Here is an 18,797-nt window from a genome sequence, read left to right on the forward strand (position 1 = left end):
CGAATGGTGCCCCCATGAGCCTGGTCAGCACCATGTTGAGTTCCCACGCCGGGGCAGGGGCCTTCACCGGCGGGAATGATAGGAACAGTCCCTTCATAAATTCCTCCACCAGGCGATGGGACCACAAGGACACCCGTCCTTTGGTTCTGGTGTATCGGGAGATCGCAGCCAGATGTATCTTGATGGAGGCCGTAATCCGCAGAGGGTTAATCTTTTGTGCACGGCACCAGACAGAGAACCTCTTCCACTTATGTCCGTAGCACTTGAGAGTTAAGGACGCCCTGGCTTTTGCAAGGACCTCTCTGCAGTCAGCCGGGATATCGTACCCTCCAAACTCTAGCGCTGCAGGAGCCAGGCCTGCAAGTTCAGCGACTCCGGGTCATGATGAAGTATGGCGCCTCCTTCTCTGGAGAGAAGATCCGCGTCCGTCGGCAGCTTGACTGGTGGGGACGCTGACAAGTCCAGAAGGTCCGGGAACCAGATCTGTCTCGGGCACGCCGATGCGACCAGGATCATCCTGCACCGGGAACTCTTGAGCTGGTTGACGAGTCGGAGAAGCAACAGCAACGGAGGGAACGCATAAAGGAGCAGGCCTTCCCAGTGGAACGAGGAAGCATCGCCCATGCTCCTCGGCTGGGGAAACCTGCTGGTGAACCTCTGGCACTTGGAGTTCATCGCCGTTGCGAACAGGTCGTTCTGGGGTTTTCCCCATCGTCGGAAGAGTCGATCCACTTGATCCTGAAGTAGTTCCCACTCGTGGCACGAGTGCAGCTCCCTGCTGAGTGAGTCGGCAATGGTGTTTTTTATCCCTGCCAGATGAAAGGGCACCAGAAACATCCCTTGGGCGACGGCCCAATGCCACAGATCCTGGGCTTCCTTGCAGAGGGCTGGGGATCTGGTTCCTCCCTGCTTCCAGATGTAGAACATTGTGGTGGTGTTGTCAGTGAAAATTCTCACCACCTTGCCCTTGAGAGACGGGAGAAAGGACCTGAGGGCCCAGAAAACTGCACGGGGCTCCAGGATGTTGATGTGGAGCTTCTTCTCCTCCAGGAGCCAAAGGCCTCTTGCGTGAAGATCTCCGGTGTGTGCTCCCCACCATTCCAGGGAGGCATCCGTCGTCACCATTATCTGGTGGGATGGGGTCTGAAAGTCTGTGCCCGCCGTCAGATGAGCGCGGGTGCCCCACCACCGGATCGCTCGTCGGAAGGTCTCGTTGAGCGGAATCCCGTCCTCAAAGCTGCCCGTCGCTTGGATCCAGCGCGAGTCGAGGAACTCTTGCGGAGGGCACATCCGAAGCCTGCACAGGCGCACGAGAAATATGCAGGAGGACATCATCCCGAGGAGGGACTTGATGGACCTCACCCTGGCCATGTCCGTGGCCAGCAGGCGCTGCACCTTGCCCAGGATGGCCTTCGTCCTTTCTTCCGAGGGTGAGGCCAGGTGCGCCACTGTGTCGAGCTTTGCTCCCAGAAACAGTGCAACTTGTGATGGGACCAGGTGGGATTTGGGAAAGTTGATGGAGAATCCCAGGTCCGAGAGCAGCTGGACAGTCTTTGCTGTGTGATCAACGGCAAGCTCCCTTGTCCCTGCTCGGATGAGGCAGTCGTCCAGGTAGGGTTAGACGTGGATCCGGAGCCCCGGAGCCTCTTCGGGACGAGCTCGATGGCACCTTTTCTGAGCAACGCCCTCACCTCCAAAAGTAGTTGAGGGACGTGATTTTCCTTCCTGACCATGGGTAGAATGCGGGGGCACTTTTTTTGAAATTCGAGGGCGTGCCACTGGCCCAGGGCGTCCAGCACCCAACGGTCAGTGGAGATGGACTCCCACATGCTGACGAACTTCGCCAGCCGGCCTCCCACCAGGGTGCTTCGGTGGGGGCCCGACCCCGCTGTCGGTTCAATCCTGCTTGGCGGACGGCTTGCCGCCTTGGCCTTCCTGGCGATGACAGTGGGGCCCCCTCGACTTGCCTCGTCCTCTATAGGCTTCCTGTGATGAGGAGCGGGCCGCTTGGCGGTACGTAGAGGATCCACCGCCGAATCCCTTGGAGGCCCCCTGCTTGCCTCCGGCGCTCCGAAAGGACAGCCTCCATTGCCGGAGAACGCCTAGGGCCCTAGCAGTCTCTGTGTCCGCCTTGATGGCTTGGAGGGACTCATCCACCTTTTTCCCAAACAGGTTGTTCCCGTCAGATCAGAAACGAAACTGATACTGATTTTTTCTTTACCGAGGATTCCCAGCCTGACGACGGGGAATATTCATGAGCATGTGAATCCATGCCAGACCCCATGCTGGAGAACTCTTTGTTCTGCTGGGGCCTCCCTCTGGAACAGCCTCCCTACCTCTCTGAAACTTGAGGATAACCATCTCAGGTTCCGGAAGCACCTCAAGACCTTACTCTTTGCTTCTGCTTTCTCTCCTCCTCTCCCCTGATGATCTCCTGGCTGAAACTGAAACTGCACTGGTTACCTGGCTACCCTCTGATCTCGGTCCCAGGTCCCCTCCCCGCCAGTTGCACACCTGCACTGCCCTCCTGGCAACCTTTGCAATCAGGTACTGTTCTGTATCCCTGTATCCCTGCAGCCCCCTACCAGCACTTGACACCTGGGGCCAGATTACAGAAATGGTGCACCGGTGCAAGTGCAAAGTTTGCACGGTAATAGCACTAGTGCAAAGTTTGCCCTATTTTTAAAAACACTGGGACACATTAAAAAATCAGTGCACCTCGGCAAGTGCAGTTTGGCTTATTACAAGCACCAGGGCAAAAATTGCCCTAGTGCAAAAAAGATGCATTTTCACTACATATTTGCACCAGGGCGAAGTTTGCTCTGGTGCTAATACAGAATCGTATTAGCATTAGGGCAAACTTTGCCCTGATGCAAAAAGGCATCACAATGTATCTTTTTAGCACGAGGGCAATTTTAGCCCTGGTACTTTTAATATGCCAAACTGGACTTGCCGAGGTGCAATGGTTTTTTAATGTGTCCCAGTGTTTTTAAAAATAGGGCAAACTTTGCCCTGGTGCTAATATGTAGTGAAAATGCATCTTTTTTGTTTCTGCCCCCTGATGTCTGCACTTACCCTTGCACTTGCCACAAGCTGGCCACACTTTTATTTTTTGTCTTTATTTATTACTAAAACCACTAGGGGGCGCATGAGCATGGCTGCCTGAGCCGGCGTCTCCTCATTAAGGCTGAATCATTTTTATACTAAAACAGTTTAAACTGCAATTCTACAGTTTTCCTTTCTCCGTTCCTGCTACTCACCTTCTGGGGCCCCTCTGGCTGCATTTTTGGCAAAAATCGGATCCGCCTTGTACGACATCGACTCCAGTCTCCGGACGGCCTCCACCAGTCTCGAGACGGCCTCCTCCCGCTCTTTCATCGGTCCGATCCTTCGGGAGCCTTCCTGCCCTGCTGACATCTTCTACCGCCTTGCGCCCAAAAGCCAGCGGCGGCCCCTGGATCCTCCGCCCGCCCTGTAAAGCCCCCGGACCCCCTCTCCTGGTTCGGGTCGGGATGCAGCTTGGGCCGCCCACAGGGCCTGCGTCGGGCCGGCGCTGGAGTCTCCTGGCTGCGGCCTAGACGGGCTCCTCCCGCTCTACCTTCGTGCCGGCTCTGCGGGATCCTTCCCGCCTTGCTGTCATCTCGGGCAGCAGTCGTCCCCTCCTGCCACTACACACCCGGCCTTGGCGGTGGCCCCTGGATCCCCTGCCCGCCCTGCGCAGCCACCGGACCCCCTGGTTCGGGGTCTGAGTGCGGCTGCGGCCGCCCATGATACCAGCATCTCAGCGTCGTTGGAGCCTCTCCTGGCTGCCAGTCCCTGTGCAGCCAGCCAACCTGTGCAGCCTCCTGACCCCGTCTCCTGGTGCAGGATCTGGGTGTGGCTGCAGCCGTCCACGGAGCCTGCATCGGACCAGCGTTGGAGTCTCTCCCAGCTAACAGACCCCGCGCTGCACCTGGAGCCCGCCTTCTTCGCACGCCTTCTTCAGATCCGGACCTCCTCTTTCTCATATGGGATCCTGGTGTGCATTGAAGATTGGACCCGAAACCTCCGTGCACCTGATTCAGCCCCCGGAGCCCCTCTCCTTGGATCGGGGTCTGGATGCAGCTGCAGCCATCCACATGACCTGCAACCATTGACCAGCTTTATGATCTCTCATGACCACCGTGCTCCACTCAGCCTCTGGAGCCCCTCTTCGCCACACGGGATCTGGACCCTCCTTTTCCACACACGGGGTCCCGGAGTACCTGCATTGCTGCTGAGCCCCCACTGCACTAAGCAGGGTCCGACCTGGCCTGGACAGCTCTGTGTGTCCACTCTGCGGCTCATCTACCAACCCCTTCCCCACTCTATGGGGTCCTGGTGAGCCTTCTGTCACTTACAGACCCAGAGTCGGACCCTCCTGGAGCCTCTATTTATCTCCCGCTCTCACTGTGCCCCGGTGGAGCCGGGGTGGTATTGAGTGTCCCCTTTTGCAGCCCTAATGTGTTCCGCTTCTTGCTGATCCCTCCCCCCTTTTCACTTCCCCAATCCTAAAAAGCCTGCGGCAGTGCCCAGATCAGTCAGCGGATCTCCTGGGTCCTCCTCCTTCCGTGTCCGGGCTGTGTCAGGCCTGCACTGTGAGTCCCCTCCGTGGTTCTGAGGTGCCCCAGCCTCCTGAACGGCCCCCTTCCCCACTACGCAGAACCTTGGTGGTGCTCCACCCACTGCTGGAACCAGCTTTAGGACCTCCTGAGTAACCACCTTACCAACGACTGATCTTTGGCCCCTGCGTTGTGGTCAGCTCTCTTTACTCTACTCTGATTCTACTACCTACAGCGGTCCTCTGGTCTCCCCCAGCCATCACCTGGAGTACCTACTCCTTTGACTTTCTGAGCTCCTGCTGATCGTCTCTCTGCACTAGATCTGTAACCACCTTGTAACCTGTTTGCTCACTTACAGGCGCATCGGCCCGTATCAGCTACTCTTTTTCTTACCTCAGGCGCCTCTTCTCCTCCAGCCACAACCTGAGTGCCTACTCCCTCTGACCCTATTGTTTCCTGCCGATCATCCCTCTGCTCTGAGCCCGTGACCTCCTTGCTACAATTCAGAAATACCACCTCATTTCTGGCCTCAAGCACCTGGACTCCTCCAACCACAATCTTGAGAACCTACACCCTCAGACTTGTTTGACTCCTCCAAGCTGTCTCTCACCACTGTCTTTAGTCCACCTTGAATGCCATCCCCAATTTGGACTTCCCAACTTGAATCCCCTACACCTGCTCCCACTGACCCTATGCGATCTGCAATATCTCCCTTCCACCTCTCCTCCCCCCACCCCCCTCTGCTCCCCCTCCTCCTCTCCCTTCTACTCTCCTCTGTCCTCCTTATGCCTAGTCCCCTTCACTATCCTCTCCCCCACCCCCCCAGCCACTCCCCTTCCCCTTCTCACCATCCTTACCTTCTCTACCCCCCCACTGCCAACCACGCTGCCCTCATGAACATTGCTCTCTGGAACGCCAGATCCATCTGTAACAAAACTGCGGCTACCACCCTTAAACTATTCTTCCGTCTCAACCTTCATTTCCTCTTCCTTACTGAAACCTGGATTCCTCCTCATAACACCTCTGTCCCTGCTTCCTTAACGAGCTCCTCTTCCTCTTTCCCCCATAACCCCCGCCCCTCTGGCCGTGGTGGTGGCATTGGTCTCCTGTACCATTCCAAATACATCTCCTCCTCTTCTTCCCCAACTCTCCCCTCTTTCCCTTCCTTCGAATTCCTATACAAGTCATTCTCCTCTCCCCACCCTATTTCCTTCCCGATCCTCTATCGCCCCCCTGGTCCTCTCTCCTCCTTCTTTGATGACCTAGATCACCTCCTCTCACTTATTTCTCCCTCCCCCTCTCCTCTAAATGTACTTGGTGACTTTAACATTCATCTTCCCTCTCCCCCCAATCTTCTCCCCTCCTCTCCATCCTTGATTCCTACCTCCTCTCCCCCCTTCCTTCATCCCCGATTCACTCTTCTGGTTCCACTCTTGATCTCATCTTTAACTCCTCCTATCCCTCCTCCTCAGTCTCTTCTCTTCCTGTTTATCTCTCTGACCATGCCTTACTCTCGTTCTCCCTTTCTCCTCTCTCACCCCCCACTAAGTCTAATCCCTTCCCTCCGATCTACTCACGTAGTGACCTGCGTGATTTCGACACTACCTTCTTCTCTGACACTTGCTCTTCTTCTCTTCCATCTCTCCGATACTTTGCACTACTCTCTCCCGATGACGCTCTCTCTTCCCTCTCATCCTCTATCACCGCTACCCTTTACCATTTCTACCCCCTTTCTCTCTTCCGCCCTACTCAGAAACCTTCTCAACCCTGGCTTACTTCACATCTCCGCTCTATGCGATGCCTTCTCAGACGATTAGAGAGATTCTGGCTCAAAGCTCCCTCGCTTTCAAATCAATCCTCTTACTTCTCCTACCACGCACTTTGCAATTCTTGCCTTGCAACGGCCAAATCCTCCTACTACTCTACCCTTTTTCAGTCTCAAGCCTCCCATCCTCGTCGGATTTTTCAAACTCTTTCCCGCCTTCTATCTCCTCCCACTCCTGATCCCTCATCCAATTCCACACTTTCTCCCTCTGATTTTGCCAACTACTTTTCCTCCAAAATCATCACACTCAGGCAAAAAATGAACCCCCTCTCCGACTCCCTCCCTCACTCCTCCTCCCCCCTCTCCTCCCTCTTCCATCATGTCTGTTTTCTCAGCTGTTTCCCATTCTGATGTCTCCTCTCTTCTTTCCAAAGCCCACCCCACGTCCGCCCCCTCTGACCCTCTGCTCTCCGCTCTCATCGCTAAGATTTATCCTCTCATTATCCCTTACCTTACCACTTTCTTCAACTCCTGCCTCTCCTCATCTACCTTTCCCTCTGCCTTCAAACATGCAACGATTATTCCTATTCTTAAGAAACCCTCTGCTGATCCACTGCTCACTGCTAACTACAGACCTATCTCTCTTCTGCCTTTCCTTTCTAAACTCCTTGAACGCCTTGCCTACTTGCAACTCTCTTCCTTTGTCTCTACTTCCTCTCTCCTTCCTCCTTTCCAATCTGGCTTCCGTCCCAAACATTCCACTGAAACTGCTTTCACCTATATTCTCAACTCACTCTGCTCGTCATGCTAAGCAATCCTCTATTCATATTATCCTTGATCTCTCTGCCGCTTTTGACACTGTCGATCACCTACTCCTGCTCCTCACACTCCTCTCCTTTGGGTTCAATGGCCCTGTTCTAAAATAGCTATCCTCTTACCTTTCTGCCCGTTCCTTTGCTGTTTCATGGGGAGGCCAGACCTCTCCTTCCTTCCCTCTAAATTACGGTGTTTCTCAAGGCTCTGTACTTGGTCCATTCCTCTTCTCTCTTTACACCTCCCTCATCGCCCCTATTATCTCCTCCTTTGGCATCTCCCATCATTTCTATGCTGATGATACTCAACTCTTTCTCTCTTTCTCCTCCTTCACACCTGACCTCCATCTTAAACTCTCCTCTTGTCTCACAGCCATCAAGAATTGGATGTCCTCCTGCTTTCTTTCCCTCAACAACGATAAAACCGAAGTCCTTTTCTTCCCCTCTAATACTCTTCCCCCTTTCTTCTCCTCCCCCTTTTATCCACTTTCCTCCCTCGATCTACCTATCTCCACACATGCTCGCAATCTAGGCATTCTATTTGACTCCTCTCTCTCCTTCTCGCAACACATTTCACCTACCTCCCGCACCTGCCGATACCACCTCTACAATATTCGCAAAATCTGCCCCTCTCTCACATTCCACGCTACCAAACTCTTAATCTCCTCGCTCATTTTTTCCCGCCTCTTCTACTGCTCCTCTCTAATCTTGGGAATTCCCTCTTCTCAGCTTGCCTCTCTTAAATCCATATACCACTCTGCCATTCGTATCCTTTGTCTCCTTACCTCCCGTGACTCCATCTCCTCTTCGCTCTCTCACCTTGGCTGGCTACCTTTCCACCTACAACTAAAATTCCACTTTCTCTGCCTTGTTTTTAAATCCCTCCATGGTCTTGCTCCTCCTTATCTCTCCTCCCTTCTCTCCTTCTACTCCCCCTCTCGCTCCCTTCCTTCCGCTGACCACTTCCTTCTCACTGTACCTCCTTCCCCCTGCGCTTCCTCCCGGTTCCGCTCCTTCCACCTTCTTGCTCCTCTGCACTGGAACTCTCGCCCCCTCCCAATCCGCTCTTCCTCTACCCTCACTTCATTTCGCACACTTCCCTTAAATCCCTCCTTCTCCATTTCCCACCTTGATGCCCCCCCTACCCTCTCTATTCCCCCCCTGTTTCTCTCCTCTTTTAATTCCTCTCTCCCCTCTCCCATTACATTCTTTCTCCCTTGCTTCTACACTTATTCTATCCTTCTCCTGCCCCCCTCAACACTCCTATTCCCACTCCTTTCCCCCCCTCTCAGTTAATTGCTCTTTGCACTGTTTTGTAGAATGATTCAAGTTGTAATCTGGCTCACAATGTTAATTGTTATTATTTCTCTGTATTTGTTGTTCCATTGTACAGCGCCTTGGTGTAAGGCGCTCAATAAATAAATAAATAAATAAATAAATAAATAAATAAATACATTTTACTGTTATCCTATTCACTTCACTGTTCCCTTTGCCTTCCCCCTGCACTTTTCCCTTCCACCGTCCTCTGCACTTGCACAATCTCAATCTCACCTGGCCTTGTAAGATCGTTGTCTCTGTCTTCCCTCTGTTCCCCCTCCCGTGCCTCATCGTGCCTTGAAACACTTGTGCATAGGCACGTTATAACGGCCTTATCATATCATATCATATCAATGTTGCCTGCTGTATATTTGAAAACAGTGATGGGCTACTAGGCATGGCTTTTAACCATGCACGTTGGTATTTTTTAACAGTAACCAACCCCTAGCTACGGCCTTTGGTACTGGCTGCGGCCCCAGCCTTTGTCATGGCCAAGTCTACGGCCTAAATTGTTATTAAGGTAATCAAACTTTTCATGAGCTTACTTATATATGATGTTATGACTAATTCCATTATTGATTTAATCAGTTATATTCAATGTAATTAGTGTTGTCACCAGTGATGGCATCAGTGATGTGATTTGTAATTACATCAGTGTTCTCATACAACATGTAATCAATGATGTGATCTGTGATGTCATCATTGTGGTCATAGACTGCACAAAAGGGGGAGCGAAGATAAAGTGGCTTTAGCTGAATTTCCAGGGTTTAGTTGCATTAAGTGCTCACCTTAAATCCCTGCAACTAAAGTTTTTTCGCCCCCCATGGACGAATCCTCACCAAACTTTGCAAAAATGGTATATGGCCCTCTTGGGATGATTCTGCAAAGTTTGGTGCGTGCGGTTTTGTCAAGGGTGGGAAAGTTATAGGGCAGTCCCAAAATGTGTGGATATCTTCATAGAAGCAATGGAAAAAATATTGCTCACGCCTACAGCCCAAACCGAAGAACAGATGTTCACCAAATTGGTCCTGAAAGCGTGCTTTTGTAAATTTGGTGTAAATCCATCCAGTAGTTTATAAAAACAGCCAAAAAGTAGGTTGAAAAAAAATTGTGATATATGGGTCCGGTTCACAGACTGTCATCCCTATTTGCTCCACGGACACCCCTCTGGACAAATCAGGGTGTAACGTCATGTCCACGGACATCAGAGGTGCCCGTTGATTGGATGGTGAAAAGCGTGAGGTGCGACACATTTTTTTAAACAGTCCTCATGTTGGAACCGCAGACAGCGGCCATTGTCCGTGGATAGCATGGTGGGGAAAATGTCTGGAAACCACATTTGGGGTTATTTGGTGGTTGAAAGAGGTGCTGGAATAAAGATAATATGGGGCTGTTTGTATAGGTGAGAAAAGGGGGTGCAGGTGCCGCGATAGTCCACGGACATCGCAGTTGTCTGCGGACAGCGGTGTGAACAAACAATTTGGAAAATGCAATTGTGGTTATTTAATGGCTGAAAGAGGGCATGGAAAGAGTAGAGGAGTGGAATAGAGATGTTATGGAGCTGTTGTAATAGGTGAACAAAAGGGTTAGCAGATGCCGCTGAATCTGTGGTCAATTTTAGTGTCCGTGGACATCATTTCAATTGCAGGGGGGTCAGGGCAAGCTTTGTTATTTGAAGGTTTATTCTGCTCACTTGTTATATGGTTTAATTAGATTGTGGTGGATGTCGCCAGTGCCCAGATTCTTAGGGGCAGGCCATGCCCCTAAGAATCTTGGCACTGGCCACACATACTATAGTAATATGTTAATAGAAATTATAGGTATTTTAGGGGGATTATACAGTGTTTGAAATATGGTGTAATGATATAATTGAAGTGTATAGGGTATTTATGATTGTAATACAATTGAGGATGTGCTTATGGAATATATATATGTTTATACTTGGTATAGTTACTTAGTTGCATACAGCAACAAAGCTGTAATCTCTGGTTTCTGTGAGAAAAAACCCAGTATAATTTGTTAAGCAGGATAATTTAAAAGCACAGTCACATACAATTTTTTTACATATACATTGACTTTGTTTGACCCTCATAAACAATACATTCTATATACTTTAGTGTGTGCTACACCGTTGTTGTATTGACATTAAAAAATCAATGGAAAAAAATACATAGAAGATTAAAAAACACTATTATAATTATGTGACTGTAAGTTCGATAGTATGTTTGTTTGAAGTGTGTTGTAATTAAGGGACGTTTAAAGTAGATACCTGTTGGCGTATTCTAACTATATAGGATGTTAGAAGACATTTTGTAGTATCAAGAACTGTAATGGTGTATATAAAGTGTATTGCAATGAAGGGTATTTTGAAGTAGTTAGATACCTTTTGCTGTATTTTACCTGTTTATTGTCCTACAGTTTTGCTGTATTTTACCTGTTTATTGTCCTACAACCCTGGCTTACTTCACATCTACGCTCTATGCGACACCTTCTCAGACGATTAGATAGACTCTGGCTCAAAGCTCCCTCACTTTCAAATCAATCCTCTTACTTTTCCTACCACGCACTTTGCAATTCTTGCCTTGCAACAGCCAAATTCTCCGACTACTCTAACCTTTTTCAGTCTCAAGCTTCCCATCCTCGTCGGAATTTTCAAACTCTTTCCTGCCTTCTATCTCCTCCCACTCCTGATCCCTCATCCAATTCCACACTTTCTCCCTCTGATTTTGCCAACTACTTTTCCTCCAAAATCATCACACTCAGGCAAAAAATTAACCCCCTCTCTGACTCCCTCCCTCACTCCTCTTCCCCCCTCTCCTCCCTCTTCCATCATGTCTGTTTTCTCAGCTGTTTCCCATTCTGATGTCTCCTCTCTTCTTTCCAAAGCCCACCTCACGTCCGCCCCCTCTGACCCTCTGCCCTCCGCTCTCATCGCTAAGATTTATCCTCTCATTATCCCTTACCTTACCACTTTCTTCAACTCCTGCCTCTCCTCATCTATCTTTCCCTCTGCCTTCAAACATGTAACGATTATTCCTATTCTTAAGAAACCCCCTGCTGATCCACTGCTAACTACAGACCTATCTCTCTTCTGCCTTTCCTTTCTAAACTCCTTGAACGCCTTGCCTACTTGCAACTCTCTTCGTTTGTCTCTACTTTCTCTCTCCTTCCTCCTTTCCAATCTGGCTTCCGTCCCAAACATTCCACTGAAACTGCTCTCACCTATATTCTCAACTCACTCTGCTCGTCATGCTAAGCAATCCTCTATTCTTATTCTCCTTGATCTCTCTGCCGCTTTGACACTGTCGATCACCTACTCCTGCTCCTCACTCTCTTCTCCTTTGGGTTCAATGGCCCTGTTCTAAAATGGCTATCCTCTTACCTTTCTGCCCGTTCCTTTGCTGTTTCATGGGGAGGCCAGACCTCTCCTTCCTTCCCTCTAAATTACGGTGTTCCTCAAGGCTCTGTACTTGGTCCATTCCTCTTCTCTCTTTACACCTCCCTCATCGCCCCTATTATCTCCTCCTTTGGCATCTCCCATCATTTCTATGCTGATGATACTCAACTCTTTCTCTCTTTCTCCTCCTTCACACCCGACCTCCATCTTAAACTCTCCTCTTGTCTCACAGCCATCAAGAATTGGATGTCCTCCTGCTTTCTTTCCCTCAACAACGATAAAACCGAAGTCCTTTTCTTCCCCTCTAATACTCTTCCCCCTTTCTTCTCCTCCCCCTTTTATCCACTTTCCTCCCTCGATCTACCTATCTCCACACATGCTCGCAATCTAGGCATTCTATTTGACTCCTCTCTCTCCTTCTCGCAACACATTTCACCTACCTCCCGCACCTGCCGATACCACCTCTACAATATTCGCAAAATCTGCCCCTCTCTCACATTCCACGCTACCAAACTCTTAATCTCCTCGCTCATTTTTTCCCGCCTCTTCTATTGCTCCTCTCTAATCTTGGGAATTTCCTCTTCTCAGCTTGCCTCTCTTAAATCCATATACCACTCTGCCATTCGTATCCTTTGTCTCCTTACCTCCCGTGACTCCATCTCCTCTTCGCTCTCTCACCTTGGCTGGCTACCTTTCCACCTACAACTAAAATTCCACTTTCTCTGCCTTGTTTTTAAATCCCTCCATGGTCTTGCTCCTCCTTATCTCTCCTCCCTTCTCTCCTTCTACTCCCCCTCTCGCTCCCTTCCTTCCGCTGACCACTTCCTTCTCACTGTACCTCCTTCCCCCTGCGCTTCCTCCCGGTTCCGCTCCTTCCACCTTCTTGCTCCTCTGCACTGGAACTCTCGCCCCCTCCCAATCCGCTCTTCCTCTACCCTCACTTCATTTCGCACACTTCCCTTAAATCCCTCCTTCTCCATTTCCCACCTTGATGCCCCCCCTACCTTCTCTATTCCCCCCCTGTTTCTCTCCTCTTTTAATTCCTCTCTCCTCTCTCCCATTACATTCTTTCTCCCTTCCTTCTACACTTATTCTATCCTTCTCCTGCCCCCCTCAACACTCCTATTCCCACTCCTTTCCCCCCCTCTCAGTTAATTGCTCTTTGCACTGTTTTGTAGAATGATTCAAGTTGTAATCTGGCTCACAATGTTAATTGTTATTATTTCTCTGTATTTGTTGTTCCATTATACAGCGCCTTGGTGTAAGGCGCTCAATAAATAAATAAATAAATAAATAAATAAATAAATACATTTTACTGTTATCCTATTCACTTCACTGTTCCCTTTGCCTTCCCCCTGCACTTTTCCCTTCCACCGTCCTCTGCACTTGCACAATCTCAATCTCACCTGGCCTTGTAAGATCGTTGTCTCTGTCTTCCCTCTGTTCCCCCTCCCGTGCCTCATCGTGCCTTGAAACACTTGTGCATAGGCACGTTATAACGGCCTTATCATATCATATCATATCAATGTTGCCTGCTGTATATTTGAAAACAGTGATGGGCTACTAGGCATGGCTTTTAACCATGCACGTTGGTATTTTTTAACAGTAACCAACCCCTAGCTACGGCCTTTGGTACTGGCTGCGGCCCCAGCCTTTGTCATGGCCAAGTCCACGGCCTAAATTGTTATTAAGGTAATCAAACTTTTCATGAGCTTACTTATATATGATGTTATGACTAATTCCATTATTGATTTAATCAGTTATATTCAATGTAATTAGTGTTGTCACCAGTGATGGCATCAGTGATGTGATTTGTAATTACATCAGTGTTCTCATACAACATGTAATCAATGATGTGATCTGTGATGTCATCATTGTGGTCATAGACTGCACAAAAGGGGGAGCGAAGATAAAGTGGCTTTAGCTGAATTTCCAGGGTTTAGTTGCATTAAGTGCTCACCTTAAATCCCTGCAACTAAAGTTTTTTCGCCCCCCATGGACGAATCCTCACCAAACTTTGCAAAAATGGTATATGGCCCTCTTGGGATGATTCTGCAAAGTTTGGTGCGTGCGGTTTTGTCAAGGGTTGGAAAGTTATAGGGCAGTCCCAAAATGTGTGGATATCTTCATAGAAGCAATGGAAAAAAATATTGCTCACGCCTACAGCCCAAACCGAAGAACAGATGTTCACCAAATTGGTCCTGAAAGCGTGCTTTTGTAAATTTGGTGTAAATCCATCCAGTAGTTTATAAAAACAGCCAAAAAGTAGGTTGAAAAAAAATTGTGATATATGGGTCCGGTTCACAGACTGTCATCCCTATTTGCTCCACGGACACCCCTCTGGACAAATCAGGGTGTAACGTCATATCCACGGACATCAGAGGGGCCCGTTGATTGGATGGTGAAAAGCGTGAGGTGCGACACATTTTTTTAAACAGTCCTCATGTTGGAACCGCAGACAGCGGCCATTGTCCGTGGATAGCATGGTGGGGAAAATGTCTGGAAACCACATTTGGGGTTATTTGGTGGTTGAAAGAGGTGCTGGAATAAAGATAATATGGGGCTGTTTGTATAGGTGAGAAAAGGGGGTGCAGGTGCCGCGATAGTCCACGGACATCGCAGTTGTCTGCGGACAGCGGTGTGAACAAACAATTTGGAAAATGCAATTGTGGTTATTTAATGGCTGAAAGAGGGCATGGAAAGAGTAGAGGAGTGGAATAGAGATGTTATGGAGCTGTTGTAATAGGTGAACAAAAGGGTTAGCAGATGCCGCTGAATCTGTGGTCAATTTTAGTGTCCGTGGACATCATTTCAATTGCAGGGGGGTCAGGGCAAGCTTTGTTATTTGAAGGTTTATTCTGCTCACTTGTTATATGGTTTAATTAGATTGTGGTGGATGTCGCCAGTGCCCAGATTCTTAGGGGCAGGCCATGCCCCTAAGAATCTTGGCACTGGCCACACATACTATAGTAATATGTTAATAGAAATTATAGGTATTTTAGGGGGATTATACAGTGTTTGAAATATGGTGTAATGATATAATTGAAGTGTATAGGGTATTTATGATTGTAATACAATTGAGGATGTGCTTATGGAATATATATATGTTTATACTTGGTATAGTTACTTAGTTGCATACAGCAACAAAGCTGTAATCTCTGGTTTCTGTGAGAAAAAACCCAGTATAATTTGTTAAGCAGGATAATTTAAAAGCACAGTCACATACAATTTTTTTACATATACATTGACTTTGTTTGACCCTCATAAACAATACATTCTATATACTTTAGTGTGTGCTACACCGTTGTTGTATTGACATTAAAAAATCAATGGAAAAAAATACATAGAAGATTAAAAAACACTATTATAATTATGTGACTGTAAGTTCGATAGTATGTTTGTTTGAAGTGTGTTGTAATTAAGGGACGTTTAAAGTAGATACCTGTTGGCGTATTCTAACTATATAGGATGTTAGAAGACAATTTGTAGTATCAAGAACTGTAATGGTGTATATAAAGTGTATTGCAATGAAGGGTATTTTGAAGTAGTTAGATACCTTTTGCTGTATTTTACCTGTTTATTGTCCTACAGTTTTGCTGTATTTTACCTGTTTATTGTCCTACAACCCTGGCTTACTTCACATCTACGCTCTATGCGACGCCTTCTCAGACGATTAGATAGACTCTGGTTCAAAGCTCCCTCACTTTCAAATCAATCCTCTTACTTTTCCTACCACGCACTTTGCAATTCTTGCCTTGCAACAGCCAAATTCTCCGACTACTCTAACCTTTTTCAGTCTCAAGCTTCCCATCCTCGTCGGAATTTTCAAACTCTTTCCTGCCTTCTATCTCCTCCAACTCCTGATCCCTCATCCAATTCCACACTTTCTCCCTCTGATTTGGCCAACTACTTTTCCTCCAAAATCATCACACTCAGGCAAAAAATTAACCCCCTCTCTGACTCCCTCCCTCACTCCTCTTCCCCCCTCTCCTCCCTCTTCCATCATGTCTGTTTTCTCAGCTGTTTCCCATTCTGATGTCTCCTCTCTTCTTTCCAAAGCCCACCTCACGTCCGCCCCCTCTGACCCTCTGCCCTCCGCTCTCATCGCTAAGATTTATCCTCTCATTATCCCTTACCTTACCACTTTCTTCAACTCCTGCCTCTCCTCATCTATCTTTCCCTCTGCCTTCAAACATGTAACGATTATTCCTATTCTTAAGAAACCCCCTGCTGATCCACTGCTAACTACAGACCTATCTCTCTTCTGCCTTTCCTTTCTAAACTCCTTGAACGCCTTGCCTACTTGCAACTCTCTTCGTTTGTCTCTACTTTCTCTCTCCTTCCTCCTTTCCAATCTGGCTTCCGTCCCAAACATTCCACTGAAACTGCTCTCACCTATATTCTCAACTCACTCTGCTCGTCATGCTAAGCAATCCTCTATTCTTATTCTCCTTGATCTCTCTGCCGCTTTGACACTGTCGATCACCTACTCCTGCTCCTCACTCTCTTCTCCTTTGGGTTCAATGGCCCTGTTCTAAAATGGCTATCCTCTTACCTTTCTGCCCGTTCCTTTGCTGTTTCATGGGGAGGCCAGACCTCTCCTTCCTTCCATCTAAATTACGGTGTTCCTCAAGGCTCTGTACTTGGTCCATTCCTCTTCTCTCTTTACACCTCCCTCATCGCCCCTATTATCTCCTCCTTTGGCATCTCCCATCATTTCTATGCTGATGATACTCAACTCTTTCTCTCTTTCTCCTCCTTCACACCCGACCTCCATCTTAAACTCTCCTCTTGTCTCACAGCCATCAAGAATTGGATGTCCTCCTGCTTTCTTTCCCTCAAAACCGATAAAACCGAAGTCCTTTTCTTCCCCTCTAATACACTTCCCCCTTTCTTCTCCTCCCCCTTTTATCCACTTTCCTCCCTCCGATCTACCTCCCATGCCCGCAATCTAGGGATTCTATTTGACTCCTCTCTCTCCTTCTCGCAACACATTTCACTCACCTACCGCACCTGCCGATACCACCTCTACAATATTCGCAAAATCCGCCCCTCTCTCACATTCCACGCTACCAAACTACTAATCTCCTCGCTCATTTTTTCCCGCCTCTTCTACTGCTCCTCTCTAATCTCGGGACTTCCCTCTTCTCAGCTTGCCCCTCTTAAATCCATATACCACTCTGCCATTCGTATCCTTTGTCTCCTTACCTCCCGTGACTCCATCTCCTCTTCGCTCTCTCACCTTGGCTGGCTACCTTTCCACCTACAACTAAAATTCCACTTTCTCAGCCTTGTTTTCAAATCCCTCCATGGTCTTGCTCCTCCTTATCTCTCCTCCTTTCTCTCCTTCTACTCCCCCTCTCGCTCCCTTCCTTCCGCTGACCACTTCCTTCTCACTGTACCTCCTTCCCCCTGCGCTTCCTCCCGGTTCCGCTCCTTCCACCTTCTTGCTCCTCTGAACTGGAACTCTCTCCCCCTCCCAATCCGCTCTTCCTCTACCCTCACTTCATTTTGCACACTTCCCTTAAATCCCTCCTTCTCCATTCCCCTCCTTGATGCCCCCCCTACCCTCTCTATTCCCCCCCCTGTTTCTCCCCTCTTTTAATTCCTCTCTCCCCTCTCCCATTACATTCTTTCTCCCTTCCTTCTACACTTATTCTATCCTTCTCCTGCCTCCCTCAACACTCCTATTCCCACTCCTTTCCCCCTTCTCAGTTAATTGCTCTTTGCACTGTTTTGTATAATGATTCAAGTTGTAATCTGACTCACAATGTTAATTGTTATTATTTCTCTGTATTTGTTGTTCCATTGTACAGCGCCTTGGTCTAAGGCGCTCAATAAATAAATAAATAAATAAATAAATCAATTTTACTGTTATCCTATTCACTGTACTGCTCCCTTTGCCGTCCCCCTGCACGTTTTCCCCTCCCCCGTCCTCTGCACTTGCACAATCTCAATATCACCTGGCCTTGTAATGATTGCTGTCTTTGTCTTCCCTCTGTTCCCCCTCCTGTGACTCATCGTGCTTTGAAACACTTGTGTATAGGCACGTTATAAAGACCTTATCATATCATATCAATGTTGCCCGCTGTATATTTGAAAACAGTGATGGGCTACTTGGCATGGCTTTTAACCATGCACGTTGGTATTTTTTAACAGTAACCAACCCCTAGCTACGGCCTTTGGTACTGGCTGTGGCCCCAGCCTTTGTCATGGCCAAGTCCACGCCCTAAATTGTTATTAAGGTAATCAAACTTTTCATGAGCTTACTTATATATGATGTTATGACTAATTCCATTATTGATTTAATCAGTTATATTCAATGTAATTAGTGTTGTCACCAGTGATGGCATCAGTGATGTGATTTGTAATGTCATCAGTGTTCTCATACAACATGTAATCAGTGATGTGATCTGTGATGTCATCATTGTGGTCATAGACTGCACAAAAGGGGAAGCGAAGATAAAGTGGCTTTAGCTGAATTTCCAGGGTTTAGTTACATTAAGTGCTCACCTTAAATCCCTGCAACTAAAGTTTTTTTGCCCCCCATGGACGAATCCTCACCAAACTTTGCAAAAATGGTACATGGCCCTCTTGGGATGATTCTGCAAAGTTTGGTGCGTGCGGTTTTGTCAAGGGTGGGAAAGTTATAAGGCAGTCCCAAAATGTGTGGATATCTTCATAGAAGCAATGGAAAAAAATATTGCTCACGCCTACAGCCCAAACCAAAGAACAGATTTTCACCAAATTGGTCCTGAAAGCGTGCTTTTGTAAATTTGTTGTAAATACATCCAGTAGTTTATAAAAACAGCCAAAAAGTAGGTTGAAAAAAAATTGTGATATATGGGTCCGGTTCACAGACTTTCATCCCTATTTGCTCCACGGACACCCCTCTGGACAAATCAGGGTGCAACGTCATGTCCACG

Source organism: Ambystoma mexicanum, chromosome 1p (genome assembly GCF_040938575.1).
Source record: "Ambystoma mexicanum isolate Mex_15411 chromosome 1p, UKY_AmexF1_1, whole genome shotgun sequence".
NCBI classification, from domain to species: Eukaryota; Metazoa; Chordata; class Amphibia; order Caudata; family Ambystomatidae; genus Ambystoma; species Ambystoma mexicanum.